Here is an 18133-nt window from a genome sequence, read left to right as displayed (position 1 = left end):
GATGAGGGGAGGGCTGGGTGTGGGGAGGAGGCAGATTTAGACCCTTCTCCTCGGGGGCAAGGACTCTTCTGCCAAAGGAGGAATTTCAATATGGGAGTTTGATGTGGGCCAGTGAGTCGGGCTTAGAGTGGGGGGCATTTATGGAATACCCACACTGTGCCAGGCACAGGGCTAGGATCAGTAAGCTTTGTCAGGGAACCCTTTTCTTTTTTTGTTTTTTTGAGACAGGGTCTCATTCCATTGCCCGGGGTGGAGTGCAGTGGCACCATCTTGGCTCACTGCACCCTCGACTTCCCAGGCTCAAGTGATCCCCCCACTTTAGCCTCCGGAGTAGCTGGGACTACAGGCGCGTACCACCATGCCCGGCTAATTTTTGTATGTTTTGTAGACATGGGGTTTCCCCATGTTGCCCGGGCTAGTCTTGAACTCCTGAGGTCAAGCAATCTGCCTGTCTCGGCCTCCCAAAGTGCTGGGATTACAGGCATGAGCCACCGTGCCCAGCCCATTTTTCTTTTCTGTTTGTTCACTGATGTGTCCCAAGTACCCAGAACAGGGCTTGGCTCATGGAGGTGCTTAATAAATGTGGGTTGAATGAATGAATGATTGGATGAATGAATGAATGTTACCTAATTGGGTCTCAGGTGTGTCATGACACCCAGTTTGCAGATGAATAAACTGAGGCTTAGGGAGGTTAAGTCGCACATTTGCTAGGTTGGGGATCTGGGATTTGGTGTCCCCACTGTCTGACTCCAGAGCCTGTGCACAGACCCACCCATCTATTAGGATCCTCAAGGAGGAATTCTTTCTGTGACTGACAGGTTGGATTTCAGCCTCTCAAAGACTCCTCCATCATCTGAGAGGGTCTGATTGTGGGAAGAAACAAAATGATTGACCCAGACAACGGCTGGGTCAGTGCTGCGAGTGGACAGCAGATAGCTCCTGCCACTAACTCCTGTTCTGATCAGTGGGTGCCCTTTCAAGGAGCCAGGTTGGGAGAGAGATGGATGCTGCCAGCCCCAAGGAGGCCCTTCCAGGCTTGGTCTGACATCATCGTTATCCTCAGCCACAGAGCGGGAGGTCACTGGCTCTGGCATGGCTGGTACATAGTGCTTGCTGTGGCCTGCACAGTGGGGCCTGTGTCTCAGCTCACCCCTGCCTGGGTGCATCTCCAGGGTGGTGGCTGGATGGCCTGGGTGAACCCCAGGTCTTCACGGGGACATAAGCCTGCCCTCAGCCCCCAGGTGGTTCTGGATCGGAATGCCCGGGAGCCTAGGGCTGGGACCCAGAGAGACTTGGAGGGGTGCGGCTTTCAGAGCCTCTGTTAGGGGCAGTGCAGCTGCAACACTTCAGGGGGGCCATTGGTCTGGGGCACTTGGTCTGTGAGTCCCCCAAGTTCTCCTCCTGATGTGCTGTCCCACTGGGGCCCTGTCCTACTTGCTCCCATGGGTGGGGTCTTCATGGTCCCACCTGAGTGCACCCCGGCAGCACAGGAGCCCAGCTGACTGGTGGCTGGCTGGTGGCTGGCTGGTGGCTGAGGTTTTAACATGCAAATACTGCAGGGGCTCAAGGCACAGGCTCTGCAGCCACGTGGCCTGGGTTCAAAGCCCAGCTCTCTCATTTATTGACTGTGTGACCTCCAGCAATTTTCGGAACCTCTCTATGCCTCTGTTTCCCAATCTGTAAAATGGCAATGAGAGTGGCCCCTAATCTCAGAGGGTTTTTAGGAAGAAATTATAGGAGCTGTAGGAGTAAAGGGCTTGGATTAGCACTGGGCCCTTAGCACGCTGTTAACACGTTTGGTGTCTGATGTTGATTTTAGCACTGACATTGGGCAACCCAAGGAGCCACTGCATTTCTTTTGTGCCCTTTGACTGGGACCTGGATTCCACTTCCTCAGTTAATGCTTGTCGTGAATGGATGAGTCCCTGGGCCAGGTCAGCAGGGACAAGAGGAGCAAAGGCAGCACCGGGACACTTCACTCCCATCCAAGGCCCCATTCGGGCAGCTATAACGAAATGCCATGACTGTTACCAGCAACAGGCAGTTATTTCTCAAAGTTCTGAAGGCTGGAAGCCCATGATCAAGGCAACAGCAGATTCGGTGTCTGGTGAGGGCCTGTTCCTTATAGATGACACCTTCTCACTGTGTCCCTGTGTGGTGGGAGGGCCTAGCTGGGGCCTTGTTTACAAGGACACTAATCCCTTTCACAAGGGCTCCATCCTCATGACCTGATTACCTCCCCAAAGCCCCACCGCCTAATCCATCACCTTGGGGTGAGGTTTCTGCATAGGAGTTGTAGGGGGATACAAACATGCAAATACTGTGGGGCTCAAGGCACAGGCCGTGGAAGCCCTCATTTCTACCTTCTTCCCTTCTCCCTCCCGCGAAGCATTTGCTTCTTGCTGCTGCGTCCCAGGCATTGCAGAAGAACTATCCATGCTTTTGGTCACCCTTTCAAGGAGCGCTGATGGACAGGTCCTCCTCCAACTCCCCATTGCCTGAATCTAGGCTTGAGTCTGCTCTCAGGAGTTCCTAGAGGCCCCAGGCCTCCTGAAGGGAAGCCCAGCTGCTATTGTCAATACCGTTCCGTTCCGTTCTCCGTCCCCTTCTGGACTGCCAGCGGCTGTGTCTTTCTCACCACAGCAGGGGATACTCGATGAATATGCATACAGGGTTGAGCCATGCGCTAGGCTCCGGGACACAGGGCAGGAGGGCACAGCTCCTGGTCTCCGAGAGCTCACAGTCTGATTATTTACGAACTCGGGTGCCAGGACCGTGGCTGGGCGCTGAGGATGTGGAGAGGCATAAGATGCAGTCCCACCTTAAAGAAGTGGCCGTACATATTCCCCCTGCCTCCCCAGCTGCCTCCTCTCCCCACCTCCTGTATTCTGGATGCTGGGCCAGGTGGTGCAGATGCAGAGACAAGTAGGTCGTGGTCTCCGCCCCCACAGTCTAGCAGGGAGAGGCACAAAAACAAGTACTGTAGCAGGATGCAGTTTCTTTAGACACTTGTAGCCTGGTGTTTATCTGCCATGGAAACCAGTGGCAATGGCCTTGGTCTCTGTATTCCTGTGACTAGTGACGGTGACACAACCCTGCATTAACAGGCCAGCGCCTGCTATAGATCCCCAGAGGACTTCACCAATGCCCTCTGATCGGGGTTTCCCAGCCTCGATCCATTGATATTTGGGCTGGATCATTCTTTGCGTTGGGGCTGTCCTGTGCCCTAAAGGATGTTTAGCAGCTTCCTTGGCCTCCACCCACCAGATGCCAGTAGCGTCCCCACTCCCCACCTAGTGTGGCAACCATAGCGTCTCCTGCCATTGCCAAATGTCCCTTGGGGGACACAATAGCCCCCGGTTGAGAACCATGGCCTCCTATAGATCTATAAAGCTGTAACTATAAATTAAGATGGGATGGAAATTTTGAAATCCAATACTATCTCCCTCCTCAACATCCCATGTACCTTGGGAGCATCAGTGATCTGGTTTGGCATAAAATGCAAACATCTTCTGGGATGTGGAGGGGCCCTTGGAGGCCGGAGCAGCTGTGCACCTTGTCCAGGCCACAGAGAAGCAGGGCCCCTGGTGGAATGAAGTGGATCATTGCTAGGTCTTCATGCGCCCTGTTCTGTGTGGATGCAGTGTTGGGCCAGTCATCACATGGCCAGCATCATACCTGGGAGAGTTGAGTCCAGATGTTCAACTGTCCTCTTGAACCTCAGTTCAGTCCCAGTATTCTCCCTCACCTCACGGCACCTATGACCAGGGGACCAAGTGCTCATCAGCAAATCCCAGAACCTGGAGTGCTTCCCGGGGCACAATCAAGATTTGCTGAATGAGTAGGGCGGGGTTGTTGGATGGCAGAGGGATCCCAAGGGATGAAGACTGGCTTTTCTGTCACCCTCTTGAATGCCATTGAACTTAAAAGTCTCCAGAGTGAGGGAGTGGGGGGTCTGGAGACCTTGACTCTGACACAGCATGTGTGGAAGATGTGACCGCCATCACTCTCTTCCTGCTTTGCACCCTGTTCTGGAAGCAGATGGTGTCCCTGTGTCCTCATCCTCTGACAAAGAACCGGGCCACAGGACGACCTTGGATAGACCTGGCAAAGGCTCAGTGTTGGCAGGCAGTGTCCAGGTGGCCGTCTGTGCATTCGCCCCTCCAGCTAGCATTTTTGGGCACCTGTTATGCTTGCTGGCAGCCTGCAAGAACTGAGCCCTTGATCCCACCTTCCCAGGCCACTGGCCTCTTTCTGCTGGTTACTTGGGATGCTCCTGTGTCAAGTGACACCGGGGACATGCTGGGGGATCATTGAAGGTTTGTTGCCTGGAGGGGTTTGCTGTTCCTAAATTGAGCAGACTTTTTTTTGTTTTTTTTTTTGAGACATAGTCTCGCTCTGTCACACAGGCTGGAGTGCAATGGCGCGATCTCGGCTCACTGCAATCTTCGCCTCCCAGGTTCAAGCGATTCTCCTGCCTCAGCCTCTTGAGTAGCTGGGATTACAGGCATGTCCACCACGCCCAGTGACTTTTTTGTATTTTTAGTAGAGACAGGGTTTCACCATGTCAGTCAGACTGGTCTCAAACTCCTGACCTCAAGTGATCCACCTGTCTTGGCCTCCCAAAGTGCTGGGATTACAGTCGTGAACCACTGCGACCAGCCTAGCAGAATATTTTTTGAGGTCCAGTCAGGAAGTGGAACCTGAGTTCCTGGGGCTGATTCTGCAGCCGGAGTGCTTTACTTGAAGGGGCTGTGTCTGCAGACGGCTCCAAGCTGGCCCTGTGCTGACCATGCGGATGCAGGGAATTGGAATGTCTCTTTGGCATCATGTACAGAGCTTGGTCATTGCTGCATTTCGCACCAACTAAGGCAACTCTGGCCTTGCTGTCTCGTTTTTGGATACTCCCCCTTCCTGACCTTGACCCTCTCCCCTGGAATCTTGACTTTAAAAGAGGAAGGGGCTGGGTGCAGGCTTTTGGGTGCTCAGTGTTGGGCCAAGCTGATGGCTTCCTAGAGCACTTCAGTGGCCTCCTCTTCCCCAGTGAGGGTGGGTACTGCATGGTCAGATACTGTGGGAGGGGCTGCCCCCTAAGCCTTGCCTTCTCCATCCAGGCAGGCAGTGCCTTCCTGGAGGGCAGTGACGGGGAGCTCTAGGACCTTTCAGCTCCAGCCTGGAACGCCACCCCTTCTTATAGGCTAGTGCTGCTGTTCATTTAGGAGTAGGCGGTCATTTATTCATTCAACAAACACATATTGAGCACTTACTGTGTTCCAGGCTCTCAGTGAAGCACTTTCTGAGAATTATTATCTCATTTAATCCTTAGAACAGCCCTGTGCCATGGTGATTCTTACAGTTGTCATTGTATGGAAGAGGAAACCAGGGATCGGAGCAGTGGATGGCATCTGTCACAGCTGGCCTCCGCTGGGATTGAGCACAGAGCTCATTCTCCTAAAAATTCATATGCAGGGCATGGTGGTGGCAAAAAGGGGAACCTGGAGGGCACCCTGGCAGGACCAGAGATTGCTTCAGAGCAGAAATGACCTGGAGTAGAGTGGTCCCGTTTTTCACTGGACAAGCAGCGGTGTCTCTGCCTGCAGGATGTCGGCAGTGGGGGGCTTGAAGCTCATTGCACCCAGTGTGGCTTCCATGCCAAGGCAGAAGGAATACTAGGGGGAGTTTAGGACCAGGCTGTGGGCAGCATCCGCGTCATCTGGTTCCTCGTAAGTCGCACCACAGGGTCGGTCAGAAGCAGTCTGGCTCTTGTTAAAGTTGATAGGGAAAGAGGATGGGTGTTTGGGAACAGTTCTCTGGGGGGATCATGGTCCCAGATTTGACCTCAACCCAGGACAGCAGGACTCAGGGCAAATCCTTTTCATGATTGAAGTCATCCCTCCCTGCTCTCCCTCCCCCAGCACCTCCAGCCCAGTCTCCCCTGTCCCCTTCCCACAGCCCCAGGCCGCATCTTCTCAGATGGTGAAGTTAATTGCAAGGGAGTGGGATGGACCCACTAGCCTGATCCTGATGGACCTTTCCAGTCACAGCTGAAAGACCTTGGGTCTAATCATGGATCCACCTTGGATCAGATTCTTGGCTTTGGACAAATCTCTCTACCTCTCTGAGCCTCAGTTTCCTCCTCTGTAAAACGGGGTCAGGTGACTGCCATCTGTGGGTTGGCCCTGCGCCTGGAGGAGCTGGTGGGAGGATTAGAGGAGGCACCAGACACGTCTCCTGGCCTGGAGCAGTGCTCAGAGCCAACTCCCTCCAGAGAAGCCCCGGAACAGCTGGAACTGCACTCACACCCATCTCTGGGGAGGACAGCACATCACTGAGGGGCATGGTTTGAATCATAAGTGCTGGCTACTCTGAATTCAGCCAGAGCTATCCTGGGCTGTGTGGCTGAGGGCCCCTGGGTGTCCTGTGGCTCCATGCTGGGCTTGCGTTTCAGGAGACCTCAGATTCTGCCGGCCCGCTTGCCCTGCCCTGGTTGGGTGGGTTGAGCTGCTTTTAGCTCTGAGTTTTGCAAAGGCTATTTCTTTCCTGCCCAGAGCTCCCTTGTGGGACAGAGTGAATGGCCCCCTCCCTGCCAGTCAGAGCTTGGGCCTGAAGAAAGGGCTTGGAGCCAGATGGGACCCTGTGGGCTTTGAAAGGGAGGCCTAGTTTGCTGTCTGTGGCCTGCCAACCTGGGACACCGGTGCCCAGCCTTGCTCCTTCTCTGGGAAGCTGAATAGATGCCAGGGCCTCACACCTGACCCGTGGGAAAGGCTGGGGTATGTGCCTGCCTGCTAGTAGCAGATGACAGTGGCAGCCGTGGAGGCTCGCAGGTCCTGTCCCCTTTGCCTGGCCACATGCTTCTGACTCACCAGAAGAAGAATGTGGTCTTTTTGGGAGAGAGTTTTTAAAAACAGTCCAAGTCCTTCTCTGGCCCTGTCCCACTCCTCCCCTTCTCATCATTTCCTGGCATCAGCCCCAGACCTCTTTCCACTCTGGTTTTGGGGAACTGCCCCTTTGCAACTTGGCCGTGAAGCTGTTTGTGAAGCTTACTGGGGAGGAGCTGTCCTGGGTGCAGGCTGGTTTCAGAAGGGAGGGGCCCAGCTGTGGCTGCCTCCTCCCCAGGGGCCCAACTTGGGACCAGGGATTTCTGCATTCCTTCGGCAACTGTGCCTTGGGTCGCTTGTGTGTCAGGCCTGTGCCGTGGGTGCAGGTAAGAGTGGGGAACAGTGGCCACAGTCCTGCCTTCATGGAGTCCACATTCTCCTAGGAGGAAACTGATAAATAACTAAAATTTGTAGTTGCTGCAGGTGTTAAATCCTGTGACAATGGGGACGCTGGGTCAGGGGGATGTGTGTGGGCTGTCAGGAGAAGGCCTCTGATACAGCGACCTTGGAGCAGAGCCCTGAAGGTGAGGGCAGCAGTGTGTGGGTACCTGGGGGAACAGCATTTCAGGCAGGGGGAACAGCATTTCAGGCAGAGGGAACAGCAAGTGCAAAGGCCCTGAGGCAGAAATATGCTTGGGGCATTCAGGGAGCTGGAAGGTGGTAGTGACTAGAGTGAGCTGTGTAGAGACAGGTAGGACATGAAGTCAGGGAGGTTGTGGGGGCTCTGACATGTGGGCCCTCGAAGACCAAGATGAGGACTTTGGTCTTCCTTAAATGAGATAGGCAAACACTCCAGGGCTCTGAGTGGAGGATGAACTTGGCTGCTGTGTTGAGAACAACATGTCAGGGCAGGGGTAGAGGTGAGAGCAGAGGGACTGGTCAGGAGGCGTTTTGAATAGCCCAGGTGAGAGATGATGGTGGTTTGGGCCACAGTGGAGAGGGTGAAATGAGTTCGGATTCTGGGCGTATATTGAAGGTAGAGCCAGCAGGTTTGCTAATAGTAGGCCCTGGGTGTGAGACAGAGGCGTCAAAGATGACTCCAAGGTTTTGGCCTTAGCAGCTGGTGGGATGGAGCTAGCAAGCGGGATGGGAAGACTGGGAGGAGCAGGGTTCTTTGTTCGTGGCAGAGTGAAGACACAGAGCAGGCAGAGGGGCGGAGCCTGGAGTTCAAGGGCAGGACAGGCTGGCAGCATCACTATGGCCATGGCTCCGGACCCACGAAGTGAGCCAGGTGGTCGAGGTGGCCTGGGGAGGAGCCGAGGTGGAGCCTGAACCTGGGAACTGCCAACCTGGAGGGAGGAAGGAAGAGCAGAGGAAGGGGAGCCGGAGCGAGAAGTGAAAGAAGGGAGCAGCTGGCAGATCAGGCAGAATGGGGTCCGAGATGTGTCCATCAGAACCGGTGTAGTGGGGGCCCCAGGTGACCTCATGAACTGGCTGGCAAAGCGGTGGGCACACACTTGGTTGCTCAGCACAGAATGGGAGACGGACAGGAGGCGGAGCATAGGTACTCCTCGGGGAAGTCTTGAAAAGGGGAGCAGAGATATGGGGTAGTGGGTGGAGATGGTATGGGATCAGATGAGCAGTAACTACGCAGTGTATTTGTTCATTTATTTATTACGATTTTTTTTTGAGATGGAGTCTTGTTCTGTCCCCCCGGCTGGAGTGCAGTGGTGCAATCTCGGCTCACCACAGCCTCTGCCTCCTGGGTTCAAGTGATTCTCCTGCCTCAGCCTTCCAAGTAGCTGGGATTACAGGTGCACGCCACCACGCCCAGCTAATTTTTGTATTTTTAGTAGAGATAGGGTTTCACCACATTGGCCAGGCTGGTCTTGGACTTCTGAACTCAAGTGATCCACCCACCTTAGCCTCCCAAAGTGCTGGGATTACAGGCATGAACCACCGTGTCTGGCTACGTATTTCTATTTGCTGGGAATGACGCAGTAGAGAGGAGTTGTGTCTCTCGGTGGCCTTTGCTTCTACCGCAGAAAGACATCCCTGTACCATGCGAAACACTCCTCCCTGCCCTCCGTACCCCATCTCATCCCATTCTGGCATCAGCTCAGAGGCCAGTGTGGGGGGCTCCTCCAGTCACCCATCTGTAGACCTGCAGACCAGGGATGGGATGGGCAGGGGGCCCCTGCAGGTAATCCCACGCAGAAAGGCAGGGGCCACTGGTGGGCAGCAATTCTGAGATGCAGCCGCGCGCAACCATCTCCCTGACCCAGCCCGAATTCTTTGCTTGCGGGGGTCAATCCACTCGATGCGGGAGGGTGCAGCCTGGGAGAGACCACCAGGGCACCAGCAGAGGAGAATACCTTGTACTGGGTCCATTTTGGGAGCCTGCGACGCCCTTCCTCAGCCCTCTTCTCCATGGGGCCCTGTGGGAATATCAGGGTAGAAAACTGCAGGCATGGAGAGTTTAACTTTGGGTTGGGTTCCACCTGCAACCGATGGAGAGCGCGGTGCGGGCCCCTTCCTACCATCCTTTTGTTGTGCTTTAGGTGAGTTCCTGCCCAGAGCTGGGCCAAGTTTATTACCTTACTGGTTCCTCATCTAAACCCGAGAGAGCCTCTCCTCCTTGCATACTCCCCCCTTTTACTTACATGGCTAAGTGAGTCTAAGAAGCCTAAACCAGCAGTGGAGCCAGGATCACACATGCCTGATTCCTGGGCCCCTGCCCTGGCTCTGATCTGGAAGTGGGACACTGGGCCCGCCCCTGCCTTGGGGTCTGTACGCGCTGGCCTCCTGTGGCTACTGTCTGAGGACAGGAACCTGGAACTCTCTTTTGTTTCTTTGTCCCCAGTGCCAAGCTGGGGCCTGGCAGGCAGTAGGTGCGCAGCGAGATGTTGGCTGAGCGGGGAAGGGAGTGACGGGATGAGTGACTTACTTTGGGAAAGCAGGAGGAGGTGAGCTTGACCCCTGGAGGTGAGGAGGGTGAACTGGGGTCACAGAGTCCCCAAAGGTTGCACCTCACCTTGCCCCCCTGGAGGCTTTAGTTCAGCCCTGAGGTGTAGCAGGAGCAACCCTGCCCCTCCCTTTGGCTCCACCCTGACGCCTGGGGAGGGGTAGACACCCCTGTGTGTGCCCCTGACACCTACTGTCTCCCTTGGCAGTGCCCTTCCCTGAACCCCAGCTCTTTCCTGCCATTCTTCCGTCTGTGTACACCTGCTGGGTTGCAGGGACGCACACGGACCTCCCTTTCCCTGCCTGCCTCATCCTCCCGGGGGGCTTTGGGTAGGTCCCTCCCCCATCTGAGCCTCAGCTTCCCTGTGTCTAAAAAGGAGGGAGGAAACCCGCCTCGCAGGCTGCCTGCAGCCTAAATACACTCTCATGCTGAGTGGCGAGGGCCCAGCAGCGGGGACACTCAGCGGCTGGGAGGCGGGCATCCCTGTTGTAGGTGGGGAAACTGAGGCTCGAATGGGCGAGGTGATGTCACAGAGTCTGTGTCATGCCAGCTGCTGTCCCTTCTCTGGCTTCCAGGTGGGAGCCACAGTGCCCCATCGCAGGGACACCCCTGATGTGGGGCTGAGGGTCTGGGGTTCTCTGGAGAAGAAGGGAGTCAGTTCAGCTGATGGCAGGCGGCTTCCTCCAGCACTTCAGCTTCTTCACTCCTGCTGGGCTGGGTTGTTGGGGACGAAGGGGTTAATGTGTCTGGGGGATGGGAGGGAAGGAGGAAGAGCAGGAGGAGGAGGAGGAGGAGGAGGTGGAGGAGGGAGGCTGGAGACAGAGTCTGGGGCCGCCCCCCTCCCACGCTGTCCAGCGGCTTCTCCAGGCTGGCTCTGGTTTCCCAGGCAACAGCCCCCAGGGGTCCCCTCTGGCCTGGCCTCAGGGTCAGCTCCTTCCCACAGAGACCTACTCCCAGGGCCCCCTCCCCAGTGCTCCCCACTCTTCCTGCCTGTGGATCCTCACCAGGGGCTCCCTAAGAGGTCACTGAGGGAGGGCGGGTGCCACCGACTCTGGGCTCAGGACAGAGTCTTCATTGTCTGAGGCTCCAGCCATTGACCAAACTTGGCCCCTGCCCCAGCTAGGCAGGCCCCCTTCTCAGAGCCCCCCTCCCCCTCCCTGGTGAAGAGGAAAGGAAGTTGGAGTCACCCCCACCTTGGGAAGCCCTTTGAGTGTCCATCAGGTGGGTGAAGGAGGAGCTGGGATGTGTGGTCCCTTGCCAGGTTCTGCAGCTCTAGCACCTGCAGGACTGAGGAGGGTCTGGGAGGACGTTCCCCGACCCACCCACTCCCCTACTCCCCCTTCCACCCTGGGCCTGGGTCCTGCCCTTTTGCTCCCAGGGGCTCAGTAGCTGTATGGCCTTGGGGATGCCCCTCAGTCTCTGTCAGCCTTGTTTTCCCCATCTGCTGTGGGAATCAAATGAGATGCAAACTAAAATGTTCGGTATGGGGCCTGGTGCACACAGTGCTTGGAGGCGTCAGCTATTGTCATTTCAAATTTTGTGATCTCAGGCCTGGTGTTCTGGTGGAATACGTTTGTCTTAGACTTAGTTTAGCAGTCTGTAAAATGAGAAAATGCTGTTGGTCCTCAGGGACTGGCAGGAACTCTGGAAAGGAAACTGACATTCATTACAAACCTACCAGCATTGTCCAATGTCATCTTATTTACACCTGCACCTGACAGGTGAGCACAGGAGGCGCCGAGGGGTGCCTGCTTTGGAGCAGGGCTGCTGGAGAGCAGAGGATGAATGTTGTCTGGGCTGGCTTCATACTGAGGCCGGGTTCCTGTCCACGTACCTTATCCCTCTCTTCTGCCTGCGCCCCTCCTGCTGTAGCTCCGCCTGTGTTTTCTTGAAGGCAGCTCCTCCTCTCTCCCCATCTCGGACTCTCCACCAGGTGGCCCTTTGATCTGAGAAGAGCTGTGGGCATTTTGCTGCCCTGCATGGGGGAGCTGTGGGCCCTCTTCTTGGTCAGGAGGCCCCACCCCACTTCCTGTTCCAGCTGCATTGTGCAGTTTGCATCCCCTTCTCTTCCTTCTGGGTCCTGGGCTTTCAGGACAGGCAGAGGACACCAGGAGGGCTTGTACCCCACCTTCCATCTGTTTTCCCCTCCTCTGGGCTGAAGCCCCACACAAGCAGCTCCCCAGGAGCAGGGATGTCCCAGCCTCCTGGGTTCCTGGTCTATGCCCTTTGGTTCCATGCTGGGTGGGTCCCAAGCAAGGGAGGGTCACAAGCTGTTATCTAGTGTGTGCCCCGGGCCAATCCCAGTGCTACCCATGCTGAGATGGAAAGAAGCCCAGTGCCCCCAGAGAGGTCACAGGCTCTTAGGGAGGACAACAGTTATAATGGGGCTGTGCCTGCAGGCATGTACGTGTCCCAGCACCACCCATGCTCTTTGAAAAGAGCCTGTTGACCCCCTATCAGCTGCACCTCTGAGCTACTGTAACAGAATCTCCGGGTGTGGGCCTGGGACATAAGTATTTTTAAAAAGCTTCACAACTGGAAACCACTGTGTGAAATGGGTCTAAGGAAGCTTTGTAGAGGAGAAATGGGGCTGGATTTTGATGGTTGAATAGGAATTTGCTTGCTGGCTGTGAGAGAGAATTCCATGTGGAGGGAACAGACAGCTTAAGCAAAGGCCTGGAGATGTGAAACAGGTCGGGTGGCATGGTCATGGGGCTGAAAGCCATTCATGAGAGCCAGAGCAGAGTTCCAGGCCAGGCCCGGAGCTGCCGAGACCCGAGAGGTCAGTGGAGGGGACGAATCTTGGAGGGCCTTGCTTAGGACCCAGGCTCCATTCTGACAGTGATGGGGAAGAGTTTGAAGCAACAAGCTGAGGTGGCAGGTGTGTTTGTGGAGTGTCTCTGTGGCAGCAGAGGTGGCAGGCAGGTTGGCCTAGCATGTGTCTAATGAGAGCTGAAAGCCAGAGCGACCTCTCAGAGAACACAGGTATGTGGAGGAGCTCCAGTCCTGACCAGCCCAAGCACCTGGTCTTTCCCCCCATTCCCCACCTTCTTTCTCCTTCAGGAGGTGGACCCTGCAGAGGGCCTCCGAGGCCAGAGCTTGACAAGGGTGCCTGGGCCAGAACCGATTCTTGTTTCTCTCTGGGCAGGGCTGGGTGGCCGCTGCCCAGCTCAGCCCAGCAACCCAGTTGCTGCTTCCCCTGCTTCTGCCTAGACCTTGTTGGAGAGAGAGGCCGGCCTTCCCTGTCCTCAAGGCATGACTTGCTCAGCCTTCCAGACTTTCAGGGCCCCCAGGTGTTTTCTTCCTCCAGGCCTCATTCAGGTGGAAGAGGGATGGGGCAGCTTGATGGGTGAGGGGTGGGAGATAGTCTTGGGGGGCCCAGCGTGGGACAGGGACAGGCAGGAGGAGGGTTTCCTGGAGGGGCCTCTGGGCAGATGGTCTTTGAACCCTAGAGGGAGGCGAACTGATAAGCACTTTGACTAAATTAGCCAAGCCAGGAAGACACCTGCTATGATGGGCTGGGCAGCTGAGGGCAGCGGGAGGTGCCAGTGCCGGGCTGCTCTGGGTGGCCTGTCACCGAGCCTAACCTGCTCCGGGCCTCTGGTGGGCATACCCTGCAGTTGGGAGCTGGGGCCTCGCCTCTTCCTCCCTTGTCTGAGTGCTGCCTCCTCCTCAGCCATTCCACACAGCAGCAGGAACGGGAGCTGTTCGGTGTCCGCCTGTCCCTTGGGTTTGGCGGTCATTATTAAAAAGATGACCTCCAAGAGAAGACAATCTGCTATAACCTCACCCCCCAAACATAGCCTGGATAGGGTCCCCATGGTAACAGAGGTCCCTGTCTACCTAGAGCTTACTCCGTGCAGGGCATGGAGTGTAGAATTCGTCACACCCACCGGTGGGTCCTCATTTCATGAGCACAGGATGCTCAGGAGGCAGGTGCTGGTCTTACTCCCATTGTCCCAGTGAGAAAGGAATTAACTGCTGCTGTGGCAAGTGGCAGAGCTGGGATTTGAACCTGAATCATCCTGGCACCAAATCCTATCCTCTAACCATGGCCTTTGCTGTCACCACCTGGAGAGTGACAGCACTGCGGGCAGTGTCCTCCTCCTTTGGACTCAGTTTCCATGTCTGTAAAGCAAGAGCAAGAGCAACACCGCCATATTGGAGCTACTTTCTGATTCTGACACGCCATGATGCTTTCGTGTTAGTTCTCTTTTTAAAGATGAGAATGGGCTGGGTGCGGGTGGCTCATGCCTATAATTCCAGCACTTTGGGAGGCTAAGGCGGGTGGATCACGAGGTCAGGAGATCGAGACTATCCTGGTTAACATGGTTCGTGAAACCCTGTCTCTACTAAAAAATACAAAAAATTAGCCATGCGTGGTGGTGGGCGCCTTAGTCCCAGCTACTCAGGAGGCTGAGGCAGGAGAATGGCGTGAACCTGGGACGCAGAGCTGGCAGTGAGCTGAGATCACGCCACTGTACTCTAGCCTGGGCGACAGAGCAAGACTCCATCTCAAAAAAAAAAAAAAAAAAAAAAAAAGATGAGAATGGTTATTATTTATTTATTTTGAGACAGTCTTGCTCTGTCGCCCAGGCTGGAGTGGCAGTGGTGCAGTCTTGGCTCGCTGCAACCTCCACCTCCCAGGTTCAAGTGACTCTCCTGCCTCAGCTTCTTGAGTAGCTGGGACTACAGGCATGCGCCACCGTGTCTGGCTAATTTTTTGTATTTTTAGTAGAGATGGGGTTTCACCATATTGGCCAGGCTGGTTTCAAACTCCTGACCTCAAGTGATCTGCCTGCCCCGGCTTCCCAAAGTGCTGGGATTACAGGCGTGAGCCACCATGACTGGACTGAAGTGGGTACTTTTTAATCCCCATTTTGCAGATGAATAAACTGAGGTCCAGAGGTAGGATTAACTCATCCAAGGTCTCATAGCTGCTGAGTGGAGCCTTAGTGGTATTGGGTACCCTGAACTCTTTTCTAACCCCGTGAGGATCTGTAGTGGTGGCAGTGGGCTTCTCTGAGCCATCCCCACTCCCTTGTCCACATCCTTCTGAGACTAGCAGCCTGTGTGTGCAAAATGGTGGCCATAGGTCTATGAGTATGGGCAGGGCTTGCTGGCCTGTGTCCTTGTCCCGACACTTCAGAGCCCCGCATTAGTCTGTAGCAAACACCTTCCAGATTCCAGCCCCAAAGGCTAGGGAGGCAGTGTGATCAGAGGATTGAGATTAGGCTTTAGGGTCAGTGCTCGCTGGCTGGAATCCTAGTGTGCTTGTCCTCTTGCTTCTGTGACCTAGGAAAAATATTTGCTTCTCTGAGTTTCTGTTTCCTCATCCGTAAGCTGGGGTGTTATGAGAATTAGATGGAATAATGCTAATAAAATGTCAGGCTTTATACATGTTGGTGTCTCTCTTCCTTTCTAGGGAAAGCCTTGCGCTTGGAGGGGAGGGCAGGAATCGGCCCCAAAGGGTGAAGAAAGGGGAGGACAGGCCGGGCGCAGTGGCTCAAGCCTGTAATCCCAGCACTTTGGGAGGCCGAGATGGGCGGATCACGAGGTCAGGAGATCGAGACCATCCTGGCTAACACGGTGAAACCCCGTCTCTACTAAAAAATACAAAAAATAGCCGGGCGAGGTGGCAGCGCCTGTAGTCCCAGCTACTCGGGAGGCTGAGGCCGGAGAATGGCGTGAACCCGGGAGGCGGAGCTTGCAGTGAGCTGAGATCCGGCCACTGCACTCCAGCCTGGGCTACAGAGCGAGACTCCGACTCAAAAAAAAAAAAAAAAAAAAAAAGAAAGGGGAGGACATTGGACTTTCTGCTCTGGGAGGGAAGGATCCTAGGTTTTGGCCCCAGGGTAAAGAAGCTGCCTCTTTCTGTATCATCAAATTGTATTTAAGGAGCAATTTGGGCAGGAGGCTGGGCAAAGAGACTCCCTTTTCCCTTCTGTAAAATGGGTATAGGTCTTTCTGCCGCTTCCCTCCTGGAGCTCTTGGGGCAGCAGAGCCCTCAGAGAAAGGCCGAGCAGACTTCAGGGGTTTTGAATGAGCCCACTGGGAGGGGGCTGTGTAGCAGGACAGCTGTACGGCTGTTGTTTGATCTTTCAAGTTGCAAAGGGGTTTGCAGACATATTAGTTTGCTTTCCAAAACCCTTTGCTGAAGCACCAGTTTAGTCCTGAGAGCTTTCAGTGTGGATCTAAAAGGCACAGTCACACGCTTAGCAGAGAGTAACTGGTATCATCAGTCACAGTGAGAAATGCAGGCAAGCGTCGGGGTTCACGTCTGTGATCCCAGTGCTTGGTGAGGTCAAGAATGGAGGATGGCTTGAGCCCAGGAGTTTGGGACCCGCCTGGGCAACAGAGTAAGACCCTATCTCTAGAAAAAATTTTTAAAAATTAGCCAGGCGTGGTGGTGTGCACCTGTAGTCCCAGCTACTGGGGAGGCTGAGGCAAGAGGATCACTTGAGCCCAGGAGTTCTAGGTTGCAGTGAGCCGTGATTGTGCCATTGCACTCCAACCTGGGAAACAGAGACCAAAGCAGCCTCAGTACCTATCGATGGGGGCTATATAAATTAAACCCCCCCCCGAAAAAAAAAAACCTACATCAAAGCAAAACCAAACCTACTATGCAGCTGTTAAAAAAAGTGGGGTCAATTTCTATGTATTAGTAGTATTCTGAAATCATCACAGAGATTTAAGTTAAAAAGGCAGTTGCAGCACAGTGGGTGCTGTGTGCTCCTTCTGTATGAAACAAGGCGTATCTGCAGATATGCAAGTTGGCCCATGCATGGGAAAGTTCTGGAAGGATTCTTGAGAAGTCGGTAACAGTCATCTCTTCTGAGGGACTGCGGGATTAGGGCAACAAGGATGGGAGGTAGACTTTTTTTTTTTTTTTTTTTAATTTTTTCATACAGAGTCTTGCTCTGTCTCCCAGACTGGAGTGCTGGAGTGTGGTGGCACAGTCTTGGCTCACTGTAACCTCCACCTCCCACATTCAAGCGATTCTCCTGCCTCAGACTACTGAGTAACTGGGATTAAAGGCATGTGCCACCACGCCCAGCTAATTTTTGTATTTTTAGTAGAGATGGAGTTTCACCATGTTGGCCAGGCTGGTCTCGAACTCCTGACCTGACGTGATCCGCCCACCTTGGCCTCCCAAAGTGCTGAGATACAGGAGTGAGCCACCGCGCCCAGCCTGGAGACTAACTTTTCATTGTCTACCTGTTGTATTGTTTGAGTCTTGAAAGGTGCTAGAGTCTAGTGGCTGCTTCTGAGCACAGACTCCAGAGCCCCATGGCCTGGGTTCGAACCCTGGCTCTTCCTACCTTTGTGATCTTGGGCAAGTTACTTAACCATTCTTGGTCTCATTTTCTCATTTATAATTTGGACTAATAGATGTTAATATTTGTAAAGAGCTTAAAATTATGTCTGAGATGTCGTTGGCAATGCAAGAATGTCTACTATTACTAATATTGCCATTAACCTGCATTTCATTTTTGTTTAGTAAGGCAGTTTAATAAAAATAAAGCCTTTAGGAATGGAAACGAAAACAGGAACACAGCCAGTTTGTGGCCTGGGCAGATTAGACCAGAGGGCTGGCTGCTTTCCCTCCAGGGTGCATTTCCTCCTCCACAGGATGTCTAGGAGGACAGCCCCCAGCGCACAATTGAAGGTGACAGTAGGGAGCTGGGGCAGGGTTGGCTCCAGGGCCCAGGAAGCTCACTGGAGGCGGAGGTGTCGGCCTCTTGGTGATGTGATCTCCCACTGTGAGGGGAGGGCGGTGCCACCTTGGGGCAGGAGGAACTGTGCCTCTGCGCTGAGCATTTGGGATTCTGTCCCTGTCTTGCGCCATTGGCCTCTGGAGCCATTGCTTTCCTCACACTCATGTGCCAAGGCCAGGTTACCTCCTACCTGCTGGTCAACCCATGGGGCGGGACAGGGAAAGGCAGAGTGAGAGTGGCCTTCAGCAGGGCCACAGGAAGGGACTGGCAGGAGCAGGCAGACCTTAGGGAGCGGAGCCCGTGCTTCCTGGGCAGCCAGGAGGAGGAAGTAGCCAGCCCCATTTATGACAGTCAGGCATGATCTGATTCCTGGAAGGTGGGGGACTGAGCATAACCCTGGACTCTGGGGCCAGAGCTTCACCTGTAAGCTAGAGGGGATGAGGAGGGACACCCAGCAGGTCCCTTGGCACTGGCAACAGGAAGGTCTGTGGCTGCAGGGATTTGGGCTGCACAGCTGCTGGTGTTTCTATGGGTTAATGATTTATGAAGGGTGGAGGCTGGGGCCTTTCTAGGGCTGCCCAGAAATATCTGTCTGAGAGCCACCAGACTGAAGCACAGGTTGTGAGCCAGTG

At 54.7% G+C, this 18133-nt stretch overlaps 1 protein-coding gene across 9 annotated transcripts in view; it reads left to right on the top strand.

Annotated features, from left to right (window-relative positions):
• Positions 1–18133, top strand: part of LOC105483137 (Rho guanine nucleotide exchange factor 10 like) — a 180456-nt gene that overhangs the window by 43949 nt on the left and 118374 nt on the right. The window lies entirely within an intron of this gene.

The sequence above is a fragment of the Macaca nemestrina genome, chromosome 1 (genome assembly GCF_043159975.1).
Source record: "Macaca nemestrina isolate mMacNem1 chromosome 1, mMacNem.hap1, whole genome shotgun sequence".
NCBI classification, from domain to species: domain Eukaryota; kingdom Metazoa; phylum Chordata; class Mammalia; order Primates; family Cercopithecidae; genus Macaca; species Macaca nemestrina.
Note: the sequence above shows the minus strand (reverse complement) of the source record. Positions and strands in the feature narration are given on the sequence as shown.